Raw genomic sequence first — 22,448 nt, forward strand, 5'->3', positions numbered from 1 at the left:
CAGGATAATTTCAAAGGTTTAAAAAATAAAAGATTCCAATCATATTCTTAAGAGAGTTTCAAGGGAATTCTAAAGTAATTACGAGGGGAATTTTCAAAAAATGTTCAGAAAAAATTCCATGATTATTCTGAGCAGAAATCCAAGGCAGTTCTGGGATTAATACCATGAATCGAATTCTGAGGTAAACTCCAAAAAAACTGGTGGAAAATTTAAAAGAAATTCTGAGGTATGTTTCATGAAGATTCAGAAAAGAATTCCAACGATTTGCAAGGCATTTCTGAGGAGAATTCAGAACGAATTCTGAGAAGAGATTTCACTAGAGTTCAAAGAAAATATTGAAAAGATGTTACAAATACTCGAGTTTCCAGGATAGTTTCAAATGTTTCTAATGGAGATTCCAAGAATATTCTTAGGAGAGGTTCAAGGGAATTCCATCCAATTACGAGGGGAATTTTCTGGTAACGTTAAGAAAAATTCCATGAAAATTCTGAGCATAAATCCAAGTAGTACCATGGGAAATTTGATTTCAAACATTTAAAAATTCCCGGATCATTTTTAATTAAGATTTAGTATGTACATTTTTGATCCCAATGTCCGATATCATGAATAATTTTCATGTAAATGACGTCAAAATTGGAGCAGATAGGGGAAATGGCTCCAATGTTAACCTATGGATCAAACATTGGGCCCATCGCTAAAAATCTACTGTTTATTAATTTTATCTAGGGGCTGTCCATAAACTACGTAGACAGTTTAGGGGGGGGGGGGGTCGCAATTATCCACAGCGCATACAAAATTATTATTTTTTGTATGGACAATTGTCTACGCAGTTAATGAACAGCCTCCTAGATGAACGCGTCATTGGGACGGTACTAATGGATATTTTTGGTCGTTATTGAAAATATAGTCGATTGCTGAATTTATTTAAAGGCCCAAATTAGGGGCATTTAGGCCGACATTACATCCATTTCCACTGCAAAAAATCTATTAGAAATATCGCTGAGTAATTAAATACATAAAAAAAAACAGAATGATAACAGATGGAAAATATGCAGCAAAAAGAGCAAGTCTTTTTTGGTAAAAAATCGCTCTGCTTAACTAGTTGATTCGAAAACTCTGGTGTAACAAAATTCCCTGTTCGAGATTTTCAGTCCTAAAAATTGTTCGCAGAACTCCCATGTTATTCTTTTTTGCAATCATTAAGTATAGTCACTTTAACCATTTCGTCATTTGTCTTGGGATTAGGCTTGGTTGAACACGAGACCTTTAGACCAAGTTAGGATACCATTGAAATTTTCGGCAGAATCACTTTGAAATACTGCTATCTATTTTTCGAGAATTCTTCTCATAATCTCCATGAAATTTTCCTTAGGGACCATGCACAAATGACGTAAGTTAACATTTTAGACCACCATTTTAGACATTGAATATTTCTCACTTGAGTACACTGTGGTGGGTAGTACGCTGAACAGATGGCGCTGAACAGTGTGTAAACGTCAAACGCAAGGGAATTGACTATCCGAGTCACAGGTGGCGGTAGTACCAAGTACGGTACTTTTAAATTTACCGTTAAATGCTTATTCGGTGAAAAACTTGAGAGAATTTTGTTCTTTTTGTCTGTGCCTAATACATGGTCGGTCACAACTGCTGCAGACCCGCGCTTCCCCTAAAATGCTACGTCATTTATACGTGGTCCCAAGTGTTCGGAAAATCATTCTCAAATTTAATTCATTCATCACTCAAACTCACGTGCGAATCAGCAAAAAAAAAATCACGCTTCTCATGGATTTTCACGCACTCACACCCACATCACCAAAAAATCATTCCAGCTTACTCATGAAAACCTCTCAAACGTCAATTGATAGCATCGTCGTGTATATTTTCTTTTAGTTTTCTATCTAATAATGCCAAAACAAGATTAATATCGCTGAACATCTCCAAAATATAAAGTATTGAATTTTTAATCAGGAAATTCCATCGAGGATTACTGGGCAGTTGAATTCTGCAAAACTCATATGTCAATAATCTCAAGCATGAGATTTGATTTTTTGAAATTTTTCTAAATTTACCTCGGATTTTGCTTCGAAATCCTTTTGAGATCTTCTCAGTATTCCTTTGAAACTATCCTTTCGATTAACGCGGAAAGTCATTCGAGTTCTCTTTGTATTTTTCTCAGGATTTTCGCTACATATTTCTCTTGGAATTCTACTCAGAACTACTAAAGAATTTGATATGGAATTCATTAAAATTTCTTGAGTATGCACCTAAAATTCCCAAAGCATTTCACTTCGAATTTCCTTTGAAACCTCCTCATAATTCCTTTGAAATTTTTCTCAGCATTTCATTGGAATTTTACTCATATGTTTCTTTGAATTCTCTTTAGAATTTACAAAGCATGGCTTAAGAATTATCCGTCGTCACTTGAAAATCTCTTCCTAATGCCCTTGAAATTCACCTCAGAATAATCTTCGGGTTCTTCTTCGGTAGCTCCTTGTTTTTTTTTCTTAAGAATCTATTAGAATCATGAGATGCTCGGAATTACCTTGAATTTCTTTTCAGAATTACTTTGGAATCAATCTTGGAATTTCATTTGAAATTTCCTTCAAAACTTCCTTGGAGCTCTCTACGCATTATCCCAGGAAAACTCTGTTATTCTCCTCAGAATTTCATATGAAACTATGTCTAGAGTTTCTTTTAAATTCTTCTCAATATTCCATTTACATTTTTGTGCATAGTCTCTTGCTGTACTTCTGGATTATTATCCAAGTCTTTGACATTTTCAAAGGGCCATAATCCTGATCTTGAACATTTTCCGCGTCTGACATCGTTCCAGAGTCCGATTTTTATTTTAAATTTCCATGTCCTGAATATGAAAAAAAAAACTGACTAAAATCTCAAAAAATTCTATGTTCTAGATAGAATGATGGATTCCAATAGGCTTTCGAAAAAAAATGTTTCGTTAAAAATACCTTAAATTATTCTGAGATACCTAAGCACACTTTGCTCGCCAAGAACCACCCATTTGCATTGTTTGGAATCCATACGAAGCACATACAAGGAACAACCTCAATGATGTAACAATTTCTGCAAGCTCCAAATCCGGTGTCATTGCCATAAATAAGCGCCTCCAACCGAGCGACCCTAGCTGACAGAATCCGGAGCAGATGATAATGTGAAAAAACATCGTCGGTGTCACCGTCAACTGAGATAATCGGGTCCTACTGGAGTCCAAGGCTCCTCCGGGTAACGAATTGTCTGGTAGCGGTCGTATATCTTCTTCGCTGACGCCACCGTCGTCGTCGTTGTTGGTACGTACGTGAATGAAATATCTGACCTGTTTCACCGATCCAGGACAGAGCCACACGGTCGTCATTATGGCATGTGGATGTTCATATAGGACGAGGGAAAGAAATCCTTTGAATTCCATCGGAGCGCAAAAACATTGCTCATGCCATAGGCGTCTTCGCGCTACTGGCGGTAGCAATCTTTTCGGTGCCAAACGTTCCGGTCATTTATTCGCCTTTAACGCTTTCTGATGTTGTTTCCCAGCCGTCCGTCGCCAGCTGGAACCGCTTTAGCCAAACGATCGTGATATGTGAAGTGTGAGGCTTGATTCGCTCACTTGGTGGAAAGCTTTCACTTGTTCTACAAGTGCGAACGCAAAAGGAGGAGCGTGATTCAGCTCACAGCACGAAAATCGATATCGACGCCCCGTACGTCACGTGCCTTCTTGTAGGACGACCCTTCTTTTCCCTCATCCGAACATGAAGAACCGCAATGACAACAACCCACGAAAGCTCAAGCATTTCGTAAAATGATGTCAAACATTGCCAGACTTTCGTCGCCATTCGTGTATTTGCTTGCCGCTTTGCCAGGAGCTGCTGGCATGCAGCAACTCTCGCAGACATATCCTCCCGTCGAGACACATTAATATGCCAAAAAGTTGAAAATTATGTTGAGGACTGCCCACAGACTCGAAAGAGCCCAAGGTGGGAAGAAAAGATACAGAAACTTTTCCGAAAGAAGAACATTCAAGGTTTTGCATTGTGTCTGTTCGACGTTTGATGAATAACCGCAAACCGCAACGGTAGAAAGTACGTCTCCACCAAACATATATATGCAAGTGGAAAGTGAAAGCTCACTCTCGTTTGTCACTATTTTCCAACAGGAGCGCGGCAAAGTGTAGGTTCCCTTAATAAATGCTAGTGCTTGTTTGTTTTTGCTGGATGCTTTCAGCTTAATATGCAAGGTAGCACCACTTAGATGAATGAGAACTAAAGAAGGATTGGATAGGACTGTAGAAAAAGAAAACGTTATTCAACAAAATGAGCAACCAGCGCTTCTCGGAGGGCAAAAAGTGTGGTTGACAAAAAAGGGACGGAAACTAATGATAGTGAATGCATTTTACAGGAAGCAAGGAAAAGTTGTTAGAAAGTAGGGAAATGAACGATGCTTTCATCTCATGGTCTGACTATTATCAAGATAATAGAGGAAAATGATTATACCACAAGAAAAGATTCCCATTTGGTCGAGGAGTCGGGAAAGTCATTCGTCTATGATCAGAAGGAGATATCATTCCGCTGCAGAGTTGGGCTGAATTTGCAATCAAATACTTATGTTAGAGTCTGCAGAAAACTGTGTTGTGAATGGGTACTAATTGAGCATGAGCATTGACGACCATACATTTCGTAGTTACCATTCCGTGATTCCCCAGCTCCAGCCAAATGTGCACAAAGTACCATATTATTGAGGTTTGGGATTAGCAACCCATTCTGGTAAACCAGATTTTTTTTTAAGGTCAATCACGGCGTCGGACACCTAGGAGCATCATCAAAGGCGACACACAAGGAAGAAGTCTAGACCAACAATTGAAATAGGCGGAACAACCAAACGTAAACAATGGCTTTAATCGCAAATTTCTCGAGAATCAAAAGCCATCCACGCAATCTAACACTACCACTGATAGAGCAAACTTCTTTTATCGAGTGGTATTGTTAGTTTGCGAGGGTGTATTTTGATTCTCCAGAAATTTGCGATTTAAGCCATTGTTTACGTTTGGTTGTTCCGCCTATTTCAATTGTTGGTCTAGAAGTGTTAGTTTTTTTTTTTTTTTTTAACTCTTTATTTGTTCCAAATTCAAAATAAATTACATTTCATTTTAACCTAGGTGCTCCAGTTACTGCAGTAACGTACCAGCCTTAATTGTTATGATATATATCTAAGTGTTTTTACATTGTTCATGTCTTGGCAATTCAGTATTTTAAACAGGTTTTTTAACCTGCATGTCAGTATAACAATTGATACCTTAAAACTAAAAACTAAAACTAATCTTATCTAAGTATAAAGGGAATTAATCGTTGCAATTGAGGATTGCAACGACTTTTGCCTGAAATTATTAATTATTTTGTTGGACATTTGTTCTAAAGTCTCAACATTCGAAATTCTATGTGCCTCGGTAGTACTGTACCAGGGAGGCAGCTTCAAAATCATTTTCAGAATTTTGTTCTGAATCCTTTGAAGTGCTTTTTTCCTGGTAATGCATCAACTAGACCATATTGGCACAGCGTAAAGCATGGCCGGTCTAAAAACTTGTTTAAATATTAGAAGTTTATTCGTCAGGCAAAGTTTGGATTTCCTGTTTATAAGAGGATACAAACATTTTATATATTTGTTACATTTGGCTTGAATGCCCTCAATGTGATCTTTAAAAGTTAATTTTTGGTCAAGTATTAATCCAAGATATTTCACTTGGTTTGACCAGGAAATTGGAACTCCGTTGATAGTGACTATGTGACTACTACTAGGTTTCAAAAACGAAGCTCTAGGCTTATGTGGAAATATTATAAGTTGAGTTTTGGAAGCGTTGGGAGAAATCTTCCATTTTTGTAAATAAGAAGAGAAAATATCTAAACTTTTCTGCAGTCTGCTGCAAATAACACGAAGACTTCTTCCTTTAGCGGAAATGCCTGTGTCATCAGCGAACAAAGATTTGTGGCAACCCTGAGGCAAATCAGGGAGGTCCGAAGTGAAAATGTTATACAATATAGGCCCAAGAATGCTACCCTGAGGAACTCCTGCCCTAACAGGTAGTCGATTAGATTTGGAATTTTGATAATTTACTTGAAGAGTTCTGTCAGTTAAATAATTTTGAACTAATTTCATAATATAAAGTGGAAAATTAAACTTTTTTCAATTTAGCAATCAAACCTTCATGCCAAACACTGTCGAATGCTTTTTCTATGTCTAGAAGAGCAACTCCAGTTGAGTGGTCTTCAGATTTGTTTGAACGAATTAAATTGGTAACTCTTAAGAGTTAATGAGTAGTTGAATGCCCATGGCGAAATCCAAACTGCTCATCTGCAAAAATTGAGTTCGTATTGATGTGAAGCATCATTCTATTTAAAATTATCTTTTCAAAAAGTTTACTTATTGAAGAAAGCAAACTTATTGGACGGTAGCTAGAAGCTTCAGCTGGATTTTTATCCGGCTTCAAAATTGGCACAACTTTTGCATTTTTCCATTTATCAGGAAAGTATGCCAAATGGAAACATCTGTTAAATAATTTTACCAAGAAAGACAAGGTACTCTCTGGGAGTTTTTTGATGAGGATATAGAAAATTCCATCATCACCTGGAGCTTTCATATTTTGAAAATTTTTAGTTATAGACCTTACTTCGTCCAAATCAGTCCCCCAGTACATCAAAAATATTTTCCTGAGAGAAAATATTCAGAAAATCTCGAGATACCTGATTCTCAATAGGACTAGTAAGACCCAAACTGAAATTATGGGAACTCTCGAATTGCTTAGCAAGTTTCTGAGCTTTTTCCAAATTTGTGATCAAAATTTTACCACCTTCTTTAAGCGCTGGAATAGGCTTTTGAGGTTTTTTCAAAATTTTTGTGAGTTTCCAAAAGGGTTTGGAACTCGGGTCTAATTTAGAAATATTATTTTCAAAAGTTTTGTTCCTCAGGGCAGAGAATCGCTTTTTAATTTGTTTTTGCAAATCCCGCCAGATAACTTTCATGGCAGGATCGCGTGTTCTTTGATATTGTCTCCTACGGACATTTTTAAGACGGATCAAGAGCTGAAGATCATCGTCTATTATAATTGAATCGAATTTAACCTCGCATTTTGGTACTGAGGCAGCTCTTGCTTCAACTATAGAAGTAGTCAGAGATTCAAGAGCATAATTAATTTCATCTTTGGTTTGCAAAGGAATGTTTGGATCGAAGTTATATTCCATAAATGTTCGATACTGCTCCCAATCAGCTCTATGGTAATTGAAAGTAGAGCTGTTGGGATTACAAATTATTTCTTGGGATATTTCAAAAGTTACTGGAAGGTGATCAGAACCGAAGTCAGCATGGGTAACCAATTGGCTACAAAGTTGACATGAATCAGTTAAGACCAAATCAATAGTGGAGGGATTTCTTGCAGAAGAAAAGCATGTTGGGCTGTTTGGATATTGAATAGTGTAATAACCTGCAGAACAATCATCAAACAGAATATTACCATTGGAATTGCTTTGAGCATTATTCCATGAGCGGTGTTTTGCATTAAAATCACCAATAATGAAGAATTTAGACCTATGACGGGTAAGTTTCTGAAGGTCACCCTTGAGAAAATTCTTTTCATACGTAAAAGCGGACTTCAAACAAATTTCGGAAAACCAGTATGTGACTTCGAAAGACAAATTCAATATATTCAACAACAAGTGTCGAAGTTCCACAAGAAATTCATGAGTTGGCAGGTGATTTGTTCGTGCGGAAAACGGAGCAAGCCTTTCGTAACAACTACAACCGTAAATGCCAAGTCTACATGAATGAGTGTCTGAAGAAACGACTGTTTTCGTTTCTCAAATCACACAATGTTCCTACAATTTTTTGGCCGGATCTAGCCTCTTGTCACAAGACGAATGAGGCCAATTTCGTGCCGAAGGGTCTCAATCCCCAAGCACACCGGAGTTGCGGTAGATCGAATCCTGGGCTATAATGAAGCACGAACTCCGTAATCATCCTAGAGTTGTTACTACACAACAGAAAATGTTGAAATCATGGTTAAAAGTTTCATAACAAACGGTTGAGAGAATTAGTTTTGGTAAGTACTTCTGAACGATGCAATTTAACTTTGGGCCACCATTAGGAGAAGTTCAGTATTGTACAGAATAAGCGAAATAAACCTGATCAGAATTTGCGTGGCTACGCATTTAATTCCAAGTGAATTGAAAGATTCCTCTCCACAGCAATTTTTACGACTGCAATGTTAGTCAAGTTGTATGTAGTGTGGAAAACGTCGAAACGAGAACAATAATTGTAATCCTTACTCAAACAAAGCACGAAATATTGTATTTCTTATTATTCAAAGGATTAAGGTCAGGTCAACCAATTCAATGTTGCTCAACTCTCCGGAGAAAGGTTAGGACCTGATTTGAGATCTATTGCGCTGTGTGGAGTAACATTAAAATTAGAACCACCCTAGTACCGATGCCTTCCAGCTAACAAACATTATCATATGAAAAATATGCAGTCATTCCTTCAAAGTCATGAAACTATTTACCATTAACGGAACTGGATGTTTATATGTTCCTGCATAGCCTTTCAAGTACATACAGAAAGGAATATACATACGATCAAAACCCATAATATTAGAGAAAATGTGTTTGCTTCTGCCCGTGTGCTTGCATTGAAGTTTTCAAAACTCGTGACATAAATAACCGACTAAAACACTAAAGTACGCCATCACACGAAGAAAACAGCATACACATCGGGGGATGCTATTGCGGAATTTGCTCTTCCCCGTCTATTCCCGTGGTTCAGGATGAACTTTCCCGATGGAAGACATGGCAGCATGGATTTGAATGAACTCACGTCCGAAACTTTATTTTATAGTCGGTGTTCTTTGAGAAGAAAAACAACTGAAGCAACAGGACACCAGAGAGGAAGGGCTGAATGGGACGGCACACCATAGCACTGAAAGCAATCTAAGAGTATAGTGCAAATATTTCCTCTTTCGAAATGTTTTATTTATATTCGGTTCGGCGAGGTTATGCTTTATTTCGGATTCGATCGTTTCCATTCATTTCTTCTCTCGATGGTGCATAAGCGGTTGCATCTGCACCAGCTAGGCATCTCAACTCAGCACACATAAATTGTTAGCGTGGAATTCTGTTCTTTTGCTGATGCCATTGTCTCTCGATGCGGTGCTGCACTTTTGCAATGTTTTCGATGTACGTAATTTATTGGGGGCAGAACGTGTAAAACTGTGTGTTCGATGTGCAAAACGGCTTCTCGTTTGGAATCGGCATGTACCTAGATGCAAATCCGGTTTCAATCGGATGAACGGTTTACTCATGAACAATGTATGTATCACTTTACTGCCACTACTACCAGAGTACTCTGGTTTATTGGGATCAGGAACGATCGCTCGTCTACATTTGGATAAATTTACCTGCATTTTATTACCAATTTTAGCTACCTTGAAAATAACTCAGACGGCTTCATAAAACTCGCTATAGAACTCGGTAATGACAATTGACCGCGTAACGTATTTTTGAACCAATAAAAAGCACATTTACGATGATTCGACGAATCAGCGGATTCGTAATTATGATAATTATTATTTGCTTATACGGTGCTCTTTGGATGGATGACGGGCACTTGCTGCCTCCACAGAGACCAGTGCGGGGGTGGGTTAAAGTAAGCCACAGAAAAAAAAATCAACGTTACATCTCTTTCCGCTTGTCATTGTTTAATGTTTATACAAAAGTCGCTCACTACCGCGGTGCCATCGGTAGCTGACAGAGGTCGCATCATCTTCAGTAGCGCAGACATAATCATCACGTATCTCTGCGCATAATTATCCATTATGAATTATGACGGGTTGAGCAGCGCGAAGATGTTAGCTTTTGAGTGGTTGTGAAATTTTGGGGGCGATATTGTGATGATGGATCACTTTTGCAAATGGAAATTCTTGTTTCATCCATTATTATAAAAATTATAAATGAAAAAGGGAAGAAATTGGAAGGAATGTTTTGGAGAGCGGAATGTTGAACAAATTCAAGGCTAAATTATTCTTGAAAAGCTCTATTTGTCTATTACATAATCCCTCGTAGGAGTTAGATCAACTTGTGCAAGCCATGAGCTGTAGTGCCTAAATAGAAGCTTTCCCAAATCGGATACAGTTAGCCTACTTAGATGCGAATAGCTCCAAATACGTTCTTCAAACAATCAGTCACCAAACTAAGTACATACCGTTATACAACTGGAAACGCAGACATGTACAGAAAATCGCAGTCTACCAAAGTGCGACTTCCACCAGTAGAAAGCCGTCCTAAATCGTCAAAAATGAATCCCTCCTAATCATCGTTAGCCTCGAAACTCGTGCCAATTGCGATCCTTATAAGTGGCGAACAAATTAACACGTCACTCTATCATTCAGTCAACCACCACCATCCGTCGACGGCGTTGAATGCAATTACACATTCAGGCACTTCTTGGCCCTGCCGTGCCGTATAACCGCCCGTGCCGGCTGCACCTTTGAAGAAAGGCCACTCACCTGTAAGAAGAAAGCAGAAAACGAAACAATCAGTAAACAAAATTTATTTGCTATTAGTGTCTGAAAATCAGCCTCCCTCCCGCTAGCTGTCCCCCTTCCCTGCCCAAAAGAGTTAAGGTGTGAATGATCATAACACGGAACAACAAAAAATCGCGAAATTAACTGTAAAACGACGTATGGCTAATTGATGTACCGCTATCATTTGGACCTGAGGAAAGCAGACAAAGTCTCTGTTAATGGTGCCATACACAAACAAACGTGCGCACGGTGCAGCACACGCTTCAAATGTGTAAATCCATGTGTAGCAAATGAGGTGCTACCTTTTGCCACCAGCAGCCGAGTTTACAATTTAACGAGCCACTAAAATATGGTGAGTCAAATTTCGGGGCTGAGCCTAATTTCTCCTAGCTATTCACAGTCGGTACCCATTCACGTATGGAACGACGAACGATTAATAAAAAGTTAGTTGATCGTTTCGCACTACACGAACGCAAAAACCCAGCACGTAGATTGCGTCGAAATTTGAAAGTTGTGCCAGATATCAAATCGGTTAGTAGCTGCGTTTACTTGGTAGCTATATAGTTATAACAACAAGCAGACGGACCCAAAAGGAAGTCAGGGGTAAATCAACATGAGTGCGTCCGTCGTCGTTCGAGTGCGATGCACAAAGGTCTAGCCATGTGTGGTGTGGGTAATGTAAACTGCGAACATACATTCGAAATATCGCCGAGGTGATCACAGGGTGCATCATTGAACATTGGGGAGTATGCGGACCTGTTTTGCTTCGCGGAATGCGGAGCGATGAGTAAATTGATATAAATTGGAAATTTATGGGGAACCTTGCTCCCGATGTACGGTTTACTTCAGATCACACAGATAGAAGCAGGTTGATTTCAGGTTCTTCTGGTTGCTATCAGTCAGTGTGGGAATGGTGCATTTCGCAAAATATACTGTCTATGCGAATATTTCGTATGTGTTTACTTTTAGGGGAGCCCGGGCAAAAGTGCAACCTTTAATATATTTTGAAAATGAAGACATTTTGAATGCTACTTCTCCATCCATCTATTAAGCATTTAAAAAAGTTCTGTCCGAAACAAAGAATTTAAAAAAAATGCATTGCATCGGCCGATCTTGTTTTCCGTGCTGAGCACCAATGCTACCGAAGCAGTCCATCTTCAGGATTTGGGCTTCCATCCCGGGATGTCCCGGAATGAAAATCCCGGGATGTCCCGGAATGAAAATCCCGGGAAATTAATTTAAAAATCCCGGGATCGCGTGTACCCCGGGATTTTTTAATGTGAGACTCTTTTACCACTATAAATCTTTCTTGGAATATCTGTAGTAGAATTTGAATCCAGAACTTTCACATCTTATGAAATATATCTCTTCCATTCGTTTGCCATTCATTTTTAATTTTTCGAAAGAATTGCACTTTTTGACATCACTTTTTGATTATGATCGTTGTACAAGAAGCACTCGTGAAAAATACGATCTAGCAGTGAAACAAACCGTGGACATTTTGATTCAATCAGGTTGAGCGTCGTGAGATGACCATCATTCATAGTTGATCAAAAACCATTGGAATGCATTGTTGGGATGGTTGGAAGTACGTAGTACTAGTCTCAACTGATGGAAAGACTCAGTATTTGCAGTTTTTAGAGTCACCGACTTCTATCTTGGCTTTCATAGCTCTCCCTGGCTGTCATTCGTTACGTTGAAAGGTATGCATTACCTTTACCCGTTAGTATGTAATCTAATCCTTAAGCACGGCAAAATAGTTTTTATAAATACATTCATGAGAGAAATCATCCAACATAATGCACGGACTATTGTGAAATTTGGCTGACAAACATAATATCACGTCCCATTGGGGAACTTCTAAGATGTCAAGAGACATTCATTTGATTTCGGATAACTTCATAGAAATTCGTGCAACCTCGTAAAACTTCAGGTATCATCATAGATCTTCAGGATACTTCGTAGAATGTTAAACAACTTCGTGGACGATGATTACTGAACATCGCATGAATTATTTAAAATTCGTACAAGTACAACAAGCTGGGCAAAAATTCAGTTGTACCTATCGAAAAATTGAAAGATGTAAGCTATGGAAAAATCTTTGAAGTACTGGGAACTTCGAAGAAGTTGACGAAAAATCCCAGGATTTCGTAGAATATTCTACATATTCAGGGAACTTTATATAGGCTTTGAGTTCATGGAACTGAGTTTAAGTTCAAGAACCTTCTTGAAAGTACACGAATCTTTGTATAACTGATATTCACGGATTTGTGATGATATCTCTGGATATTATTCAAGACTTTCCAACTTAATCAAGTAATGTTCTGAAGATATCCCAGACGGAAATGTGATTAGAGAGTATTTAAAGGATATACAGCTGGTCGGAGATTTAAAGACCTGTGGATATTTTTCAAGACTTCAGGTCAATCAATTATTATTCTTAAGTTATTCAACTGTTCGTAAAACTCAAATAACGTCTCTAGATAGTCTCTCAAGATTACTGGTTGGTCAGATATGAGTAAATTCAGGTTGATCAGGAAATCTGAAGATCTTAAACTGGTCAAACATTCAATCGGCTCTCCCAAGATGGCAGATCGGTTACGAAGTACTTAAAAGATCTCCAGCTGATCGAAGATTTCAATTAAGTCCTCTGGATATTTTTCAAGGCTTCAGCTTGATCAAGTATTATTGTGAAGATATTCTCCCAAAACTGGACGTTGATCAGGAAGTATTCTAAAGATCTCCAGCTAATCGAATATTTCCGTGAAGTCCTATGAATATTCAATTGGATCAAGTTTTATTCTGAAATATCTGATTTTGGCTACATTATTCATATTCAACATATTCAGGAAGAAGCTTAAAATATGAAATTAAAAACTTTATTTATTTGACAAAAATCTTCATATGCCAGCTTAAAATAAAAAAAAAAATCCATCGGAAGTCTGTTTCAGCTTCCGGTTGTCTTGAAACAACTTCACATATCATGCAATGTCTTCAAAATATCTGCATGAAAAAATACCTTCACAGAATTTTAAATGTCTTCAAAATGAAGACATGTTGTTAAATCTGGTGTCCCTAGTATTGAAGAAATCTCCTTTTTTTAATCATTCTTCTAAGGAGATGAAACATAGATTTCAGAACATCGTTTAAAGAAATTACGATCATACGAATATTAAAACAATATACAATCTTTATTGACTTCCCGGGATCCCGGGATTTCCCGGGATAGCAAATAAATATTTCCCGAATCCCGGGATAGTGCAAACTACCGGGAAATGGAAGCTCTATTCAGGATCCTCATTAATCTTCACTGAATTTTAATAGATTCGCCCCTCCCCTTCGATCTTTGGGCATATTTTTAGGTTGTTTTGGTATTTTCTGGGCTGTTCAATGATTTAATTTATAAACCCGTTTTAGCATTTTCAGGCCTTTTTCAAGGCCAACATTCTAGGCCATTTTTAATTCGTTTTGCAAATATCTGGCGTTTTTAGCACCCAAGTTCTGCTTTTGGATTATGGGCAATAATGCAGGCATTTTGGAATTTTCAAGGACATTTTGGCCTTACAACAGCGCACTCAATGGGCAGTCCGTGGGTCGTGAAATGGTTTCTGGATCTCAGCAATGATATAATTTAAGCTCAATTGTTTCATTATCAATTTTACCCCAGAATGAATGAGAAATAAACAAAGTGCAGCTTGAAACATGTTCATCGAACATAAATACAGTCATTTAAAAAAGAATGTCAAGAATGATTCATCATCAGAGGATGTTAGTGGAGACCGCATGAACCGAAGATGCGATATACCTAGCTGCGGTCCAATGCAAGAAAATTGGAGACCGAAAAATGTAGAGTGTATTAGTGAGGTAAATTAGTTATGTCGAAAAAAAAACTGGAAACAGACTGCTGGACTCGAACCACGAACTTGCGATTATCAGACCTGTGGTTTCGCCACTGCTCTCTCCATGCTTCTGAATATGGATAGCCTAAAAGCAAACATGAAGCGCTCATTTTCTCGCATACTCGACTTCGTATGCTTTTTCAGCTGGAGAGATTAGAGGCAAGTGTGTGCGTCGTTCTATAATGTTCTACAATGTGCGTCGTTCTACAAGCTTACTGGTATAGTCGAAAGCGTAGATAGAACACGAAATAAAAAAGACAAAAAACCATTACATCGACTGCATGGTCAATTTCTAACATTCGTTGCGATGTTCATGAACAGAGGATGATAGGAAACGGAACGAACATTCATAGTAATAGATTTTTGGTTTGCGTGCAAGTAACATTGCAAGCTTTATAAAAGTTTTTGCGCATTTTTCCAAGACAATGATAAAACCAAAATTGTTTCTTGGGGTATTTAAAGATAATTCTAAGGATTATTCTAATGTAGTATCAAGAGACTAGTATGAGGATTGTGAATAGTATTCTCAAGAACAAATCGGAATGAATTTCAAGAACGATTCCAAGTGGATCCGAAAGAGGAACAATCACCTACGACTGACAAGCTCTTACATATTGATTGATTTATTAATCAATGAAATGAAGAGAGCTGCATCGAAATGTGGATAACAGTTCCAAGAGAATCTAATTCAAAATATTTGTAGATTGTTAAGCTAAAGCCTGTCCACGTTAAATTTCGAACACTTTTCTTTCAGTGTAGTTTTTGAAATATTTCACGAACCGCTGAAACGTTTCACATATATGACAGCTGAAGCTCTCCACTTTATTTCATGTTACAACATGTTTACATTTTTTGTTCAGTTCAGTTGGTAAAATGGCGTCGAACCAAGTGGAAGTACGCAAACGCATTTTGTACGAACGGCAGCAAAATCCAACGTTGTCGGTACGCGATCCCGCCAAAAAGCTAAAACTGCCAAAGAGTACCGTGTTTAGTGTGTGCAAACCCTTTGGCCAGCGCTTAAGGTGATACTCTAAGGAAGCCTTAGCGTGAAACTTCAAAGGCACAAATGTCAGCTTCCACAAAACATACAAATTTGAAATTGCTACTCTCTGTTTGTAGTAGGACAGCAAACAAGGAGTAGCAATTTCAAATTTGTATGTTTTGTGGAAGCTGACATTTGTGCCTTTAAAGTTTCACGCTAAGGCTTCCTTAAAGTATGGACCAGAAAGTGGTAGCAATTATTGAGAAACATCCAAACTTCTAAGTTCGTAAGGTGGATTGCAAAGTTGGAAAATCAATATCATATGTACAAAAAGCAAAGCAGAGGCTGAAGGCGTACAAAGTGAAAAAGGTGCCCAATCGTAATGATATGCAAAATTTCACTGCAAAAAGTTGTGCTAAGGAGCTTTTCACCCAATTTTTTTGCAAAAATGTTATTGTATCATAATGGATGACGAAACATACGTGCTCGAAGACTTTCAATAGGTTCCGGGTTTCATTTTTTACACTGCAATGCAAAGTGATACCGTTGCGGAGTGTTCCGGACAAAGAAGCTTTCGAAATTCCCCAAAAAGTATTAAAGATTTCTAAATATCAACGAAAATATTTAACTATTTTCCAAAACTAATACACCTCTCACCCCAGCAGGCCTGGGTTCAATCCCAGTCGGCGCCGCCGGGATGTTCTGAGGCATAACATCTCTGATCACGCCTTCCTTCGGATGGGAAGTAAAGCCGTTGGTCCCCGGTTCATGAGTTGATGGGTCGATAGGTAGGGTCCAGGTGTGGGATCTGCCTTCCTGGCACGTCGGTAGCATTGGTGCTCAGCACGGAAAACAAGATCGACGGAAAAAGAAACCAAGAGAAAAAAAAAACTAATACATGCAAAGCATAGAGATTCTTGCGCCGAAAGATGTTTGTTCTAAGGATACTTTTGTTTTGAAGTCAAGAAAAGTAAAATATCAAAAAATCTTTTGATATTATCAGCCATTGTGAGGAATCCCGAAAGTAACTCTGAAAACATTTAGGGATGAGTGAAAATCTTACGACAATTTCAAAGACAATCCTGTAACGCCTGGTAGATTACCTTTCCGTGGTGCGTTACTGGCATTAAGATCTACCACCAAAGCCTAGTCCAAACTACTAGAGGAACAGGATTGTCAAACTAGAGGAACAGGATTGTTTTTGTAATCAAAGCAACACATTTGAGTCCTTTTTAATTGTTATGGCTTGTTGATAGTGACAAGACTCGGCTTTGTCCACCGAGGATGACCTTGAATCAAGGAAGAAATGAGCTAAGTAGTTATGTTTTCATCTACGTGATTCCTAATCTTCTATTCGCTGTTCTCTAGGTTGAAGTGGTTAACACTAGGATTCTGATGCATGGTCATTATCGGTGTTATTGCGTGATTCTGTTGCAAAGAAATCCGATTTTGACTGACAACGGGACGCGCCTGGAGGGTGTTCCAACACTCCGAAGGGTATAAAGAGTGGGACCTTACAATTAGAGTCAGATCCTTGAGATAAAGGCAAGAATGAAAACTGTATCAAAACCGAATACTTTATCATTTATCAATAGTTATGGACAGGCATGGAAAATCATTTGCATTCATTTCGTGCATTCATTTACATTCATTTGCCCCTAACTTTTTCCATGAACAATAGTCCTTAAAATGACGTATGGAACTTTTGTAGGTTTTGCTATTACCGTGGAAGCACCATACTTGACGCAGTTAAGACAATTTCAAATTCAAACATGTTCTAAAAAATGAGAGTCTTACCAATTCAATCAATATTTTACACAGTAATAGTTCAGTAAATACAGAATGTAGGAAAAATAAATAAAACGTAAATATCTGTTAATTTCTTGATGTTATAATAAATTTCTGTTTGGTACTTTGGGTTCCTAACTTGACGCATAGAATCTGTAATGTGCCTTATTTGACGCAAGGTGTTCTTTATTTGACGCACTTAAAAAAATAGCTTAATTTCAACAAAAACAAGTGTTTATTGAATGGTTGATGAAATATGGTAAATATACAAATCATTAAAGATCAAACAATCAATTTCATCTTCTTTGGAGCAGATTTAGGTTTATTTTCAAGACGTTTTGCTGCGGCCAATTTCTTCGCTTCTCTGGCTGCCTTTTTCTCCGCTCGAATTTGTTCTTCCTTCTGTTTGTCTGCTTCCATCCTTTCAAACCACGCTCTATACTCGTCGCTTGTAGCGACAGCAATAGGATTAGCTCGTCTACGTGAATTTGGTTTGGGCTCCATGTTTCACATAGAAAATAATAAGGGCCACTGTGAGCCTAAATTGACGCAAAACATTTTCGTTAAATAATGTGCTCTAAACATACTATATATTGCTGAATCAGCTGTTAAACGTAAAAAATACTTACAGTTTAATAGTTAGTAACGTATTATTACACAAAAACTGATTTTCTGCGTGAAAACTAACAATAAACATTAAACTTGCTCCTTAGCGTTGTTGCTACGATGAGAAAAAAATGACGCATTTGACAGATGGCTTTTTCGTTTTGATTTTGATTGCTCTTATTAGCAATAAACAAAGTATGTTTTTTGTTATGAATGGGTGGCATGAGTGTAAACAAAGGACAGAAAATTACAATTTCGGTGCAATTCAAACCGAAACAGGAGTTATGATCGAATTGATTGGAAAGTGCGTCAAGTTTGGACCCGCGTCAAATATGGTGCTTCCAAAAGTTGTTAACTTTTGTTAACAACTCAAATCCGTATCTCTTATGCATGACGAACCAGAGCGAACAGAAGCCACTACTGTTTTTCAGTGAATGTAAAATTCATTCACTGAAAAGCAGTAGTGGCTTCTGTTCGCTCTGGCAGTAACAAGTTCTGCCCGCTCTAATTCGTGATGTTTAAGAGATACAGATTTGAGTTATGGGCAAAACTTAATAACAAAACCTACTAAAGCTCTGAACAACATTTTGCGGAATGCTGTTGATGAAAAAAGTTAGAGGAAAATGAATGTAAATGAATGCATGAAATGAATGTAAATGATTTTCCATGCCTGGTTATGGAGTAATACGACATGCACTAAACTAAGGACACTGGGTATACCGCAATAGATCAAATAAGTGGTCGCAATGGATTTATATCTCGAACAGAGTTAGTTAATTCAGACAACGGTACTTGAAAAAGATTTTCAGATGTCATGTGTACAACAAAATTTCAAGATCCTGGTCTACGCCAGTTTCACCGAACAGAATTCGGTCTATAAAGGTATAGCTCATCGAAATCAATTAAACTTAAAATGTGTCAATTCTGGAATCACTCACATGGCGGACGTACATCAATTAAACCCCACGCGGCACCCATTGGCGACATACATAAATACCAATTGAACTATTTATTGCATTAACCCTAAGGACCTCACCCAGAAACTTTGGCGCTGAATGTGTACTCACGTCAATGTCTTAAAAACAGCATCACCGTTCAACCATTTGAAGAGCGTCCAGATACTCCGAAACTCGTTTAAATACTGATTTGTTATTCTATACATGTTTAGACAGACACGCCATAAATCCAGAGCCTAGCATGCATCAGCTTTGGATGCACCAATTAGTCGGCAGTAGATTACGAAAGCATTTCTCGCGCGTTTCCGTCATAAGTCAGTCGTCATCATCTTGTGTAGTGACACCGACGACCACCAAACTTTATTTTCCTTTTCGGAGAACTCTCTAATTTGTTGTTTCCTGTCCGATGCCACTAAGTCCCAAGCCCGACGCATCCAAGCGCGAACAAGGTAACTAATTAAGATCTAACTCCCCCAAATTGGACCACTGTTCTCTGTGAAAGTAAGAACATGACCGTCGTCGTCGTCGTCGTCGTCATCGTCCAGAATGCAACAGTAACAGCGGGACGCATCAGTTGCTATAATGATGGATTTTACGGTCGGAAAGAATTATGATCCATCCATGTCTGTATATCTTCCCCTTTTCTGTGTGTTCGTTTGTCGTCGACAGAAAGCCGCGCAGTCTGCCGTCCATCAAAAATAGCGCGCGTGAGTCGTTTCGGAGTGCTCATAGTTGATGTATTCCGCAGAATCGGATCATTGCACACCGGGACCGGGACCGAACCCGAGACTGGGACTGGGGGGTACGCAGATCAGCAGGGTCGTAAAATTTGCTTTCCAGCCGTGTGGACCAGGGGTTATTAGTTTGGCCTACATAGCTGGATTCTATTGAAATGGTGTAAAGCCGGGTGCAGCAGCTGGATGCAATTGTGTCACTGGATGAAACTCTGAGCGCCGTCGCCAATGCAGTTGTAATTGTGGTAATAAAATTACATACTCAAGTAGTTAATCTTTATGAACATATACGTGACCCAATTACAGAATAAAGACCTATTGCAACATTTTCAGCATACGCTAGGGTCATGTAACTTCTGTTTGGTTAATTCCATACAAATTGATTGGGACATCTTACAGCAGTGGCAGTTGCTAATAACCTAGAAAAGCGTCAAACGCAAATGCAAACTCATTTCACGATCGCACGTGATACCTACCATAAGATAACATCAAATAGATGGTGAAAAAAACATCAACACAACAAAACTGGACCAACCCCCCATGACATAACCAAGCCCGAAGGCGCGGCGGGGAAAGCTCGTTACGATATGATACTGATAGCGTGTGCTCTGATAATGAAATGTGTAAATCGAAAAGTAAGACACACGAGGAAAAAACAAGACATCAACGACAGCCAGCACCCAAAGCATACAAAGCCGCGCTAAAGTGCGTAGACGATGGAGGCGGCGACCCAAAACAAACTCACATGCTCGCTTCGCATCACCATGAGGTGGAGCTGATTAAAGGCTTCCCACGAGGCACGGATCAGTGAGCAGTGAAAAATCAATGCATATTGGATGATTGAGACCACAGTGCTTTCGTCGCCACTGGATTGGCGCTGCTCATACTCATGGAAATGCTTCAAGCAGGTGAGCATATCAGACGGATAAAACCACAAAGCTCTACCGCAACATCGAGGTAATTCATTAAACTTGATCAAATCAGAAAAATGATGTACATAAATAAAGGTCTCGCTTCAATGCTAATCTAGATATGGATTTCATTTTAAAGGTGAATGACTAAGAGTAGGTCATAGACCTGTATGTGGCTGATGGGCACTTTAATCATAGATGTGCATTGATTGCAGCACTGACTACTAAGAATCACACCGTGTTATTCAAATAGGAGTTGTAACGACACGCACGTAACGGTTAATGTCCGATTACCATGGGATTTTCTAATGTTTTGGAAGTTTCCGAAAGACAAGTGTTAGGACGTAGTAGCTTGGATGCTTCTTTCATTCATCTTTTACTATTCAAAGAACTTACTTCAAAATATCCAATGCTGTTCTTTGATTTGTTTTTCCAGAAAATGATAAGATCTATAGATATGTAGTTGCAATAAACTTGAAATTAAAATCCACCACAATAATTTTCAGAAAATGTGGTAGTAATTGCTTCTTTACCAGATTTAAGTGCTTTCTTCACAATGTGCTTCAGCAACTTGCTGAGCACCAAGGATTTGGAAGTATGTAATGAGCACTTGGATTAAATGTGAATTGATAATTCCATATTGCTCTCTTAGCTCAGTCGGTAAAGGCATGTAGCTATAAAGCAAGACCATGCTGTGGAGGGACTGGGTTCGATTCCCGGTCCGGTCTAGGAATTTTTCGGTTTGAAAAATTTCTCAAGTTCCCAAGGCATAGAGTAGAGTATGATTGTACTTGCCACACAATAATACTAGTGTGCAAATTGTACAGGCTTAGAAAGCTCTCAATTAACAAAAGTAGAAGAGCTCAAAGAACGCTAAGTTGAGAGCCAGCGTAAAGTCCTAGTGGCGACGTAATAAAGCCAAACAAGAAGAAAGTAAGTTTCTAGCTACCTACATTCCAATAAATTAGCTTTCTTCAATAAGTAAACTTTTTGGAAAAATGATTTATATATATAGAAATGATGCTTCACATATATACGAACTCGATTTTTGCAGATGAGCAGTTTGGATTTCGCCATGGACATTCAACTACTCATCAACTCTTAAGAGTTAAAAATCTCTGGCTACGTCTTCCTTCGGAAGGGAAGTAAAGCCGTTGGTCCCGGCCCATGTAGTTTTAATGGGTGCGATATCTTACGCAGGTGTGGAAGCTGCCTTCCTGCACATTCGATTGACGTCAATGGATGTCCGTCGGTGATTGGCACTAGATTGCGGAACAGAGACTGACGTTAAATAAAGGAAAAAAAAAACTCTTAAGAGTTACCAATTTTTCGGAAATCGTCAAAAGCAAGTCTAATGAGCTTCCGGAGCATGTTAATATAAAATAGATGGTTCAAGTTTCATAACACATCCAAAACATTTTCGGGAGCTCGATCAAAGATTCTCCAGGATTTCCTGATCATGGTCTCTTTTGGACATTTGGTCTTACTATTTCAGTTGTCCGTCGCCTGTGCTTTAAACTTTCCTAAACTAATGCCCAGAATTTTTTGGATTCATTCTCAGGTTTATAGAATTACTCGTGAAGCTAACCTAACTTGTGTTTAGGTTGTGAATTTGTTAAGCGCCAAGGGTTCACTGGACTTACAATCAAAGCTTACTGGAGGTGCCCAAACCTTCACCTGAACCTCTGAACTTAAAGTATTTTAGATTACATATACACTATCTAGAATGTTTATCAACACTCCGAATACGGTGGTTAAAATACTTTACGCCGACTACGAAGCCTCCGAAAAACGTGTAACAGCTAGTTTACAATGACATAATTTAGCCATCTCTTGATGAATTTAAAAAATTGTGGTATCTCTAGAATTCCTAGGCTCTGTAGATTATTTTCATTTTAGAAAGATTGAAAATAGAGTCGTCTACTTTTTTTTCAAAAGCGAAAAAAATCGTTACACGTTTTTTTTAAGGTGTGTTTATGGGTTTTTCAAGTGGCTTAAG

At 38.4% G+C, this 22,448-nt stretch overlaps 1 protein-coding gene across 3 annotated transcripts in view; it reads right to left on the reverse strand.

Moving 5' to 3' along the window:
- Nucleotides 1–22,448, reverse strand: part of CdGAPr (GTPase-activating protein CdGAPr) — a 186,613-nt gene that overhangs the window by 41,472 nt on the left and 122,693 nt on the right. The window contains exon 1 of one of the 3 annotated variants that reach the window (XM_065227458.1): nt 10,252–10,347. The exons of the other annotated variants lie outside the window; for them this stretch is intronic. The gene's annotated coding sequence lies outside the window, so the exon portion shown is untranslated. Of the gene's footprint in view, nt 1–10,251; nt 10,348–22,448 lie in introns of those variants that run through there. 3 annotated transcript variants of the gene reach the window in all.

The sequence above is a fragment of the Ochlerotatus camptorhynchus genome, unplaced genomic scaffold (assembly GCF_037179485.1).
Source record: "Ochlerotatus camptorhynchus isolate MF236.1 unplaced genomic scaffold, CSIRO-AGI_Acam_v1.1 ptg000274l, whole genome shotgun sequence".
Classification (NCBI taxonomy): Eukaryota; Metazoa; Arthropoda; class Insecta; order Diptera; family Culicidae; genus Ochlerotatus; species Ochlerotatus camptorhynchus.